We start from the raw sequence: 11,708 nt of genomic DNA, 5'->3' as shown, positions 1-11,708 counted from the left end.
ATCCTGTGCTTGCCCCCGTATCTCCTCCATCCTCACTCACCTCTTCAACGATCTTATCTCCCACAGCTTTGTTCCTAAATCCTGGAAAGTTGCGTCAGTAATGCCTCTTGAAAAGAGACACCACGGCCCCTGATGTCTGACAGCCAGTCATAACGACCTATCTCCATAACCTCCATCGTTTTCCGGTCAATGGAGAATCATTAGCAAGCGATTCTTAGCACACCTTGGGCTATCGAACTTCCTTAGCCGCCCCCCCCCCCCCCAAAATTTTGTATACTTTTTTTCGGTGAATAAAATTGAAATTGAATTGAAATTGAAATTGAAGATGCACCCTTCTTCCCTCAACCTCCTCCCCCCTGCCCATCCCCTTCCGGTGCCACCGCGCTCAGGTCTTCAGGTAAGAGTTCAACTAGAGCATGGGCACCTTTGACCGAAGAGTTTTGGGTACGCACGCTTTCTGAAGGAAGAGAACATGTGTTAATTAAATAAATTCGCGAAAAAAATTCCGATTCTCATTCATTCGACAATTTGTGGTGTCAAAACATGGACATCGAGACGAAAACAAAGAGATTTTGGATATAAATTTTATATAACCTGAATATTAAAGTGTCCGGCATCTTTCAAGTGTATATACAATTTTAGATCAGGGTCGGTAACAGGGGCCCTCAGTTATTTCAGTCCTTTCCTCAGGTTCTCCGCAGTGCTGAATGAAATTTGATCGGCATATTCTTCGTGATTCAATATCGTGTTCCTTTGTGAGCGTCAGGTAACAGACTGAAAAATGAAGTGAGTTTTAAATATAGCATTGAACAGTTGTGTAAAATGTATTTTCACTTTATGAGTGGTTGAATAATGTACCACATAAACAAAACATTAAAGCAATTTTTAGTTGTCATAGCCACAATTTGAACACACTGAAAGACTGCCATTTCACAATATCAAAACAACTCGTTATTAGGGTATAACTTATACCTTTTAATAGAACGAATAAGAATTGCGTTATGGGTATTTCGATACAAAATTATAGATACAAGAAAGTATATCTAATACACTATCACGCTACATTTGTATAGCAGATACTGCGCAGCCCTCATTTAGGGCTATTGTGTAGTCGTTATGTAATGTGTTCTCTGGTGTGAAGCACTTGCATTAATTTTGTTTCTATATTATGTTTTGCTTGGAATAAGAAAATCACTTCAAAATATTTTAGCCTTATATTTTGATTGAATTGGAAAGAAGGTTGATAATATACAAACCAATTAAAATAGGTAATTGTACAATAGAAAATTGCCTAGTCTATGCCTTTTATGCGCGCTAACAAACGACAGACCGATCGCTTTTATGTCATAGACGTTAACAGCACACGGCTGAACGAGGTAATTATTATTTGGCACGCTTTTTTTGTTACAAAAACTTTTTTTGTGTTTGCACACTTTTTAGGGGACGGTGTCCGCCTCAAGAAATCTGTATGTACAGTGGTCACCAAACTTAAGCGGAACTCGAAAACGGTGTCTTATTTTAAGGAGGACCTTTCCTGTCTGCGGCTCAAGAACGGCTCGACGTAGCGGTCACAGAACAGCCCAAGCAGGGAAGGCCACTTGCCGGATCGTGGACACGACGCTAATTTTACCGGCCGGCCAATGAAGACGTACCGCCAGCTTTCAGATGAAGGGGCGTAGATGATGTTGCAAAATCAATGTTTGGATACTTTAATCAGTAAACACTTGATGTTCCACGGTATGACGCAAAATCGCATCGTAGGTAAATTTTTTTTTTTTTTCTGTCCAGTTTTGATTTCGGTCTTGAGCGAGCGGTCACCCCCGCTTGGACTGCTCCCCCCATTGAGCGCTATATAAAGCAGTTGTTCTTCGAATGCCACCAGAATTGAGCTCCCATGAGTTAAGAAAGAGATAAGACAAAGTCGTGGATAAGTTTAGTGAGCACTGTTCTATGGTTTGAATCCAAAATTCCAGTGTTATCAACCACCTGTAAATAGCGATGCTTCGTTTTATCTTAAGTTTGGGCGCAGTCTACGTTACGAGCCGATGAGACGAAACAAAAAACGACAAAAGTGCAATGTTATGATATTCTTAACATTTTTGGTTGCTTTATATAATAAGAGTGCTTTTAGAGTTTGTGTTCTAGGCCCTTTAAGTTTATGCATTCGACTTCGCTCGTACGTATGATGAAATGAAGTATAGATACCATGAAGCGTGAAAAATTTTCTTATACTTATAAAAAGTAACGAGTAATTAAAGAACGTTGTAGCAACTGCCTTGTCATTAAATTATACGTACCACACATTTTTTAACGGAAATATAATTTGGCAGATAAAAATATAAGAGATTTACAAAGGAATAGAAGTAAACCGTTATGGTAGCGGATGGACATTAAGAAGTAATAAACCTTAACTTTGATAAAAACTGTTAACAAGTTTAGTAATTGACAATTCCCCTATTTGGTAAGCGCGGTGAAGCGCTTCGCGTCCCAAAGAGAGGCTGACAGCCCTGAGCAGCGAACACAGACTACAGCTACAGGATTTCGCACGGAGAAGTAAAGTTGTGACTGCGTCTTGGTATCTTTGTAAGTGCAAAATGATCGTGTTACTGGTTTTAGGGGTGGACGCTACTCCAGAGCGAAAGGCGTTTACAAAAGTTTAGCTAACAATTCTGCTAAATCGTATAACTAAAAGGATTGTTATATTTCTCTAAGGTATTTGATACCTTGAGTACAGGTAATATTGATATACGCGCTATTCAGATTTAACTCCAAACATTTAGTCGATGGAAATGCTTTGAACAGTCAACAGACACCACGTGTGCAACAGATAGTTTTTCGTACCAACCTGTACCCCAGATTCTTGACACCATACAAGTTCTCATATCCGAAAACAATATTTGGCCTTCGGTGATTGCAGGAACTGTTGATCCTGTTGAAACGTATGTGAAGCATTGTCACTGACTCAAACTTACAGAAGCAAGGTTACTGCAAAAAAGTCAAATTTGGGCGTTTTACGTGCCAAACCTACGACGGGCATCTGGCACACCCCAGCGGAGGACTGAGGATTAATTTCGACCACCTGGGGATCTTTTGACGTGCAACCGAAAGCTCGGTTACACGGCGCCATCTCCGCAATAAGCCTCCGTCATATTGCGGGCACCTCGGTCGGGATTCGAACTGGGGATCCGTAGTCCGGCGCTCTCCCCTTGGAGCCACCGAGGCTGCTCAAGGTTACTCGAAATAAATTGGGTAGGGAGCAGTCTGTGATAACTTTCGGAATTTCTCAATTGAAGCAAAACCCCATACTTTTGCGGCTACCAAGGAAGGTCACATTACGTACTGACTTAAAATGCTATCGGCGGCACAGATACCCAGCGAGGCAAGAGAAAAGCTGGCACGTAGCGCACTCGCAGCTATTCATATCACATATCTGGTATTAACACCGCCCACTTATTCCTAAAGCACATCAGCTCAATGTTTAAAGAAAACCGTATCAGTAGCTTCTCAAGTACAACGAAAAGAATTAGACACAACCATCAAAGCTACTTGAATATGAATGGATTAAATTACGAATTTCACAACGGTTTTCAAAATATTAAGGGTATTTCCTAATTCGTCGTTGACATAACTATAAAACAATACGCAATTGCCTACAGGCTCAGAAAATAATCCGAACCAAGTATACTAATAATCGATATCCATTTTGTGTGAAAATACTTGGGACGTTGTTTGTAATGCCATCGTTTCCTCGATTGAACGAATTAGAACTTTAAAGAATAAACTTGAGCTCACCTCGTTCTGTTGCCAAAGAGACTTTATACCCAGTCACATTTTTTATATAGAAATCTTGATTCATTCTGCAAAGTAAACACGTTAAAACTCCAATTTTGTTGTGAGACATGAACGATACAGTTTGTAATGCTATTAATAGGTAACTAGTACTCACGTATCAATGTCGAACCTCCATATAAAAGTCCATTTTCTGTAAGTCTCACATCCACTGGTCTCCGTGTAAAAATGTTGGTAACCACCTGTATACCCATTATGTCCCCGTGACCAATACACGAATGTTCGAGGAAGTTTCCTCATAACCTGGAAATGTATTCAAGTATTTAAATAGAATATCCGGTAATATCAATCTAAGCACCTGAACGGAAAGAAGGGAGATATAATTTTCAATAGAATAATAAAAGTTGCAAAAAGGAAGCCTAACAAAACAGCAAGTACCGCAGCATTTCGTTTCTATATATTCCACTTATAAAACAAGTGTGAGAGGGCAGCTTTTGGGCGCCCGTTACCTGCTTGAGCGTCGTCGTTGTTACCGTCGGCTTAACCCCGCGGTGCGTTATGGGAAATGTCCCATAATGCAACGAGCGGGTCTCACTCGGGACCCGCGCGTTGCATTATGGGACGTTTCTCATAATGACGTCGCGTGGGTCCCGCATGTCACATTTTGGAAACGTCCCATGATGATGTCACACCTAACGTCACGGTCACTCGTGAAGGTCACAACAGAAGTCACAACCTTCACTTTACGAAGCCTCTGCGAGTGACGTCACGAGGGTCACCACTGACGACAGGAGGGGGCAGACAGGGAGGGGGAGGACGAGGGGTAGGTGAGGTGAAAAGTATGAGAAAGGAGGAAAGAGGAGGATGGAGGAGAGGAAGAGCGAGGAGAACCGGGAAGGCGGAGAAGACGTGGAGCGGGAGAGGGTATGGAAGAGGTGGACGGGCCTACCCTCCTCTCCGTCATCTTCCCTGCTCCTCCTCAAGAGCTGCGCTCTAATTCGACATTACATGGAGTTTTAAATGTCTTTCATTTTTTTTTCAAGAACTTACAAAGTTGCACGACGGGGTCATTTTTACATAATGACAGGACTGGTGTATCAGCCATTTACAAGCGTCAGCAGAATCCTGTCGAAAATTGAACAAATTTTGCATTCGATTCATTTTTATTTGCCTAAATTTGTCGCCTGTTTTGGCTATCTGAGTATGGCATCAGTAGCCATGAAGCGATGTAATATTGGTGGTTTGTCAAACTTTACTTTGGCAACATTGGAAAGGGAAATTATTGCATTGCGGAGCTAAGCCCCATCATCCCGTTCGTTGTATAGACATAATCGCTGGTAGACGTCCAACCAATCGTCCACGTCATGTTAAAGGATTCCAGAAGAAACTTAGGATGTCGGACCAGGCTTTGAGCAGGGCAGACTACAGCGGCTGGAACAACCGCGGAGAATTGTTTATTGGAGTTGAACGCAGCCGACAGTCGTCGATTTCGAAGCCCCAGAATGCAATAAACCTCTCGTCAGGGACGCCGGTACTCCGCAAGACCTCGACCAAATAATATGAAAAGAAGGAGACTGGGCGATTAGTCTGAACGGTGGTCCTTTACGAACTGGCCTGCGCTGCCCGGCCGGGCAGCGCGAACAGGCATTAATTTTTGCTGGGTTACCATATTTTAATTGGGGCGTTCTCTAGCGCTTAACAAAAAATATTATTTTAGTCGTTCATCGACGTACGATTGGGCTCGTAGATTTTTACGATGGCGTTACCAATGACATGCTAACGCTGCTAGGATTGTTTAGTATCTTAAAAACACGAATTCCTGTCCACCATGCGGATATTGATGTGAAGTTGTCGCATGTGAATTTCCGTGTATTTGTACTTCAAGGGGAAAGTGTGTACCAAGCCGTTTATCATGTATACGAAAGGACATGTCTCTTTTCGAGCCCACCTCTAAATGCGAGGTTTTTAATATTTTTAACAAAAGACACGGTGCTTTATTTGATCGTGCCTATAAAGGCACAGAAATGTAAGTAACAGTAATTCACTTTCCCATCATTAATAAAAAAAAAAGAAAGAAAAGAACTTCCCGTGGCGCCAAATTAATGACGAATTGCTCGGGGGGCCCGCACCGCACCCGTCCAGCGCAGCAAACGCTTTCCACTTTGGTACACGAAAGACTGGCGGGGAGAGAAGGAAGCTCCCCTCTCCCCTCCAGCCTTCCGTGTACCACGAACCGCACTGCACCGGTGCGATGCGGCCCAGACGCCCAGACGAACTGGTCACAAGACTTTCGGGCGGCGCTTCGCATGGTCGAGAGCTTGATTCCCACTGAGCAGCTCGGGAAATCTCTTTTTTTTTTTTTTGTAATTTGGCTGATCGTAAGTTAATATGATTTATCACAACATTTATTTTTTTTTTCTTGCAATGTCACGCATTTCTTAGGAGAGGGTGTGCACGCCTTATATTGACTCGACCTGCACGTAATGATTTTTTGTGTCAGCCGGGCGTGATATTTTTTGCCAAAAATCTTCCCATGAACAGTATGCGTTAAAACTCATCGTCGGTGTGAGAGTGCTGGAATAAATTCAGCGGCGATCTGTGAGGCGATGAGAGTTCCCCTTCAGATGAACCTATTGTTATGAAGGGTAAGACGACGACGAGGCAGTGGCGCGCAATACCATCTTGCAAAAGGCCCCCCTTGATGGCCCGGCCTTAAGAATTTCTTTATGTGTTTTCTTATCTTCTGTTATCTTTTCCTTGCTCCTGCCTACGACATCATCCTAAAAATACGAACGTCATATGTGTATATATGCACCTTCATGGAGGGGTTTGAACTACTAAAAAAAAACTGATCCATCACCTTCCGTAAAATGGTTACATGAATGGTATTTTCTTACCTCGTTGGCATCAGGATAATGTCCTCCGCTATTTTGAGATAAAGTAGCATGGCAGCGACATAAGAACAGAATTCCCAGGAAGAGGGCAGTCATTGTCACTCTAGGTCTACACATTCATATACACGCAGGCGCAGTGTATGTCTCAGGATAGCGTTACGCTTTTATAGCTAGTCACTTATACAGGGTTCCAATGCACGATCGCCTTTTCTTATTTTCGTTAGTGAAAAATAGCTTGTCACTCATCTGCTAGGAAACAATAGTCATTGTTCAAACATGAAAACATATAATGTTTTCACACGCTCTTTTGAATGCACCGACCTTTCGGCTTGAGGGGAGCATAAAACACCCCGGCTCTACGTATACCCTGAAAAAAAAAAAAAGTATAAATTGATCCTGTTAAACAATGCAGTTCAAATACCTTTAAAAAAAGGGAATGCGTTTAAAGTTACGTGTTTTTGTATCTACACACAGGCGAAGTCGATGATCTCCACGTGGAAGATTATTATTGTCGTTGTTCAAATATAGATTTTGTATATTATTGGAAAGCCCGGGCTGGACAATTTCGAAATAAGTTATATGGCTCTCCATGTGACAATCCAGTGCTTGAGAACCCAGGTCCCGCTTAGCCAGAACGCACTAGAAGAAAATTGAATAGTCCTGTGTTAAGTCACTGTACAGCCACATCTATAGCTGCGGCACGTCATTGCGAACGGTAGTCGCGTTCTTGCATTTTGGGGCGCGTGGAAAAAAGCGTTAGGCAAGAAAAATGCTAACGTTTTCTTCCTAACACTTTCGTTTGTTGGTTTTTTATTCCGGAGCGCGTGAAAGCGCCTCTCCCGGCATGAGCTCTTGACATTGACAGTTCTACTCCGGTATTTTGTTGTCGGCTATTTGTATTTTCCCGGGGTGAATGTAGTGGCATAGCCTCCTCTTTACTGACAAAGCCCAGCAGATCGTCACGAGAGGCGGCCGCCGAAATTCAAGAAGATAGAGCGGCAGACAACAGATGAGAGGAGAGCCACGTGACGGGCGCCCCGCTGCGGCGAGAGGTGGAAACACAGTTCTCCCGAACGATGGAATGTCCGCTCGTGCTCGTCGCGTTCCTCTTGGTACAGCTTCGTTTCTCGTCGGGTTTGAAAACCATGCTTCGTGTCCTCGCCGCTTCAAAAGCTGTGCACTGACATCAATGTTCCCCGAAAAATGATCTGTGCTACCGGATCCTCGCGCTCCTAATCTGCGTCCGAGCACTCTATGCCTCCGTGGTCGAAATGCCAGGATTTGTGAGTACAGAGGAGGCTGTTGCCGTGGGCATCGGGTGCGACGCAAAGCCTAAGTTTGAAGCGGGTTATTAACGCTGTGCTGTCGTTCTGTCGTAACACCTCCACTTCGCACGCAGAAGACAAAGTTTTGATTCCCGCGGGGCGACAGATTATATTTTTCAAGAATTCGACAACATCGATGACGGAGTCCCTATAGCGCCAATTACATTATTTACAAAGAGAGCTACAGCAGTTGTGGGATGAGCCCAGAATATCTATCGCTGAAGAACAGTTCTCTTAAGTGCAGACTCGGGCTTCAAACTCTTCCTACCGACTGGCTAATAGCAAATGTTGCCGCGGAGCATAAAACTGGCAGCAAGCATAACACTGAAAACTACCGTCCTATTTTCCTCACTTGCGTCTGTTGCAGTTATACTGGAGCATGTATTAGCGGGTTACCTCTTTGATTACTTCGAAAGTTTAAACGCTTTTAACCCATCTAAAACATTTCTTTTAATTCTTTCTTCCACGCTTAAACAAACCGTATCAAAGCAAAATATTAGCAGAACTGCAAGCAGTAGTCTTTTTATAGCTAGAGAATACACATATAAAGCATAACAGAGAGTCTAATTAAAAGTTTGGTTGCTTTTTGGATAATAATTTTTAAACCAGAACGTTTTTTCTCAGCCCGTGCCGTTTATGCGTTATATGTTAAATAATTAATAATCCTGTTGAAGGATAAGCTTTCGTAGCTTTCGCACTAGATTTTATTAATTCGTATATCTTAAACTTTCGCGCTGTGAATTGAAATCTCTCTTGTTAATATAATCAAAAGTAGTACCAAAATAATATAGATAAGCATTGTCAATTTTCATGAGGTAAAATGTCTAAGGTTTATTATCTCTCTGGTTTTACGAACGTATAACTGTTATAACACCGTAACAGATCACACACGCTGTGCTATATAGTATGGGTGGTGGGAAATTGTGGCACCGTAAAGTATACAAGTTTTGTACTATTAATAACTCAAAAGAGTACTGATTAAGGTAGCTGAGTTGATACTGGTATATGAGCAAAAAACTTTGATATAAAATATTTTAGGGAAATAATCTCCTTGGCTGTCCTAGTGTAAAAATGAATGTTTTAGGTCGACGTTGCGTCTAACTGCTCAGGTTTTATTCATATGACACAATTATATATTTACTAGTGCCCATACTCAAATAAATATCTGAGGTACATCAGAGGTTTTCCGGGCACTTGGAGATATTCAAGATCTTTCTCGCGCTAGCCAGTTTCGGCCAATATCTTCATAAGAACAGCTTCTTTCTGACTTTTATTCGGGTACCGTTATTTGTTTAAAAGTGAAACGGTCCGAACTCTCTGCAAGTGAGTACTATGCATGTTGTTTTTTTTCTTTTCAAGAGCGCTCAATATGACAAGAGGTGACTAGTTTTATAGCAATAATATTATGCAAATTTTTATTTATTTATGGCATAAGCTTGTCTGTGAGTTACCCAACTCATTTGCCGAGGAATGCAACATCTCTACGTGGGGTCATGCACCGGGCGCGGAGAATCTGATGCTTTTGTCCAACCGTAATTTGTTTTCTTTTTTGCTTAGAGTATTCCAGGCGCAGTTCATATTTTGTATCAAACATATTCAAATTATTATTCATAGCTGAGAAGAAACAACGCTCTTTATAGAACTGTACAAAACTAATAATACTTGCAGGATTTTTTTCAAATTTCTTTTCATTATTATGTGCAGATATGAAGACTTGAGGTTGCGTTCCTTTTTCAAACTGCATTAGCTGCTTAACATGCTTGTGACCAGATTGTGATAAGTGAAAACCTAGCGAGGGTCAAAGCATCATTGTTGTCGGTTCAAGAACACATTGCACAACTTGAAGACACAAGACGCAATTCTTAAGAAATAACAAAAGAAAAGTGAAAGAGGCTGTAAGAGTGGACAACATTTAAACTCACCGTTTGTCGTCATTACTTCATTTTTACATTTAACTCATGAATGGTGCCTTGAATTTTAGTAGGAAGAAAAATCAGGCATGGGTTAAGACGTTTTCCATGCAGAAAACAGTAGGTAAGAATAGGCGAAAATCCAACGTAACTAAGAGCAAAATTTATTCCTAATTAAAAGGGCTCATGTTCATACGATACATTTCGTACAGAAATACGGAGCTGCGTAAAATTCACCCAATGAAGCAACATACCCTGGACCTCAAGTTTCTGAGTGAAATGGAATGAACAAATCACACATTTTTTGGCAGTAGAGACCGAAATGTTAGCCAGTTTGGACAGCGGGGGGGAAAGTGTATGCAAAGAAAGATGTGACGTCGGCTGTCATCAGAATCGCGAACCAAAGTGATATTCAAAAAATGATCGCGTAATCGGACTGTCCCAAAACAGTTCCGATAAGCGTTGCTCTTATCTCATGACTTCCACTTTTACGGAAGGCTGTGTCTACTATGACGAGTCATCATTTAACCGAACATTTCGAAATACCAAAAATGCCTTTTCTTTAATTCATTTTAATACGAGAAGTATAATCAACAAACAAGATGACCTTAATTTGTTTTTCAATTCATTATGTCTAAATTTTGATGTCCTTCTTTGTACGGAGACTTGGGTCCCTCAAGATGTAGAACCGCCTGGTTTTGTTGGTTATAAATGTGCGAGCTTGGGAAGAAAAAATAAAAGAGGAGGTGGTGTTGCCATTTACCTTAATGATGATATATCGTGGTACGTACTTGATGAGTTTTCTATGATCACCACAGATGTAGAGTGTCTCGTCGTTCATGCTGGAAGCGTCCTTATTAGTGTTGTGTATAGGCCCCCCGCGGGAAGTAAGTCTGTTTTTCTCTCGATTTTTGAAGACCTTCTTGATTTTCTCGGTTCGACTGCTAAACCATTTTTTGTTATGGGCGACGTAAATATAGATCTACTTGGAAATGAAAGTGATTCTATTGAAATAAAGAATGTCTTGGCTGCTTGTGGGTGTATAAATACGGTGACACTGCCTACCAGAGTGACTTCTGAACGGTGTAGCTCTATCGATGTTTGTATAACAAATCTAAATACTAATGAGGTCTCATCAGGTGTTTTTGAACATGATCTCAGCGACCACTTACCTATTTTTTGTCTCTCGGCTCTTCATAGAAAGATAGGTGCCTCTTACAATGAAACTTTCAGTTACAGGAAAATAGATGAAGAATCGTTGAGAAGGTTTCACGACAACATTTCTGTCATGGACTGGAACAGTGAATATTTAGAAGAAAACCCGAATCTTGCGTACGCCAGTTTCCTAAAAAAATTTCAACATTGTTACGACAGAGCTTTCCCACTGAGACAAATTAACAAGCGGAGAAATAAATTTCGCAAACCTTGGATGACTCCCGATTTATACACACGCGTTAAAGAAAAAAATAAAATGTACCACGACTTTCTTAAGTGTAGAGACCAAGAACTTCTTGCTGCATTCAAGAAATATAGAAACAAACTAACCTCTGATTTAAAAAATGCCAAACAAGAATACTACTTGCACCTGTTTTATCTCGTTCAGAGTGACCCCAAGAAGATATGGGAAGCCGTAAACACCTTAACAAATAAGCATAGTCATTCCCGGGATATAAATCACGTGATTATTGATGGGAATCATGTGAGCGGTATAGAACTATGTAATTCGATGAACGAGTATTTCGTAAATGTTGGTGCACCTTTAGAATCCGACAATGAGCCCTTACGCGGTG

The sequence above is a fragment of the Ixodes scapularis genome, unplaced genomic scaffold (genome assembly GCF_016920785.2).
Source record: "Ixodes scapularis isolate PalLabHiFi unplaced genomic scaffold, ASM1692078v2 PGA_scaffold12__126_contigs__length_90152505, whole genome shotgun sequence".
Classification (NCBI taxonomy): Eukaryota; Metazoa; Arthropoda; class Arachnida; order Ixodida; family Ixodidae; genus Ixodes; species Ixodes scapularis.
This window is presented reverse-complemented; position numbering follows the sequence as displayed.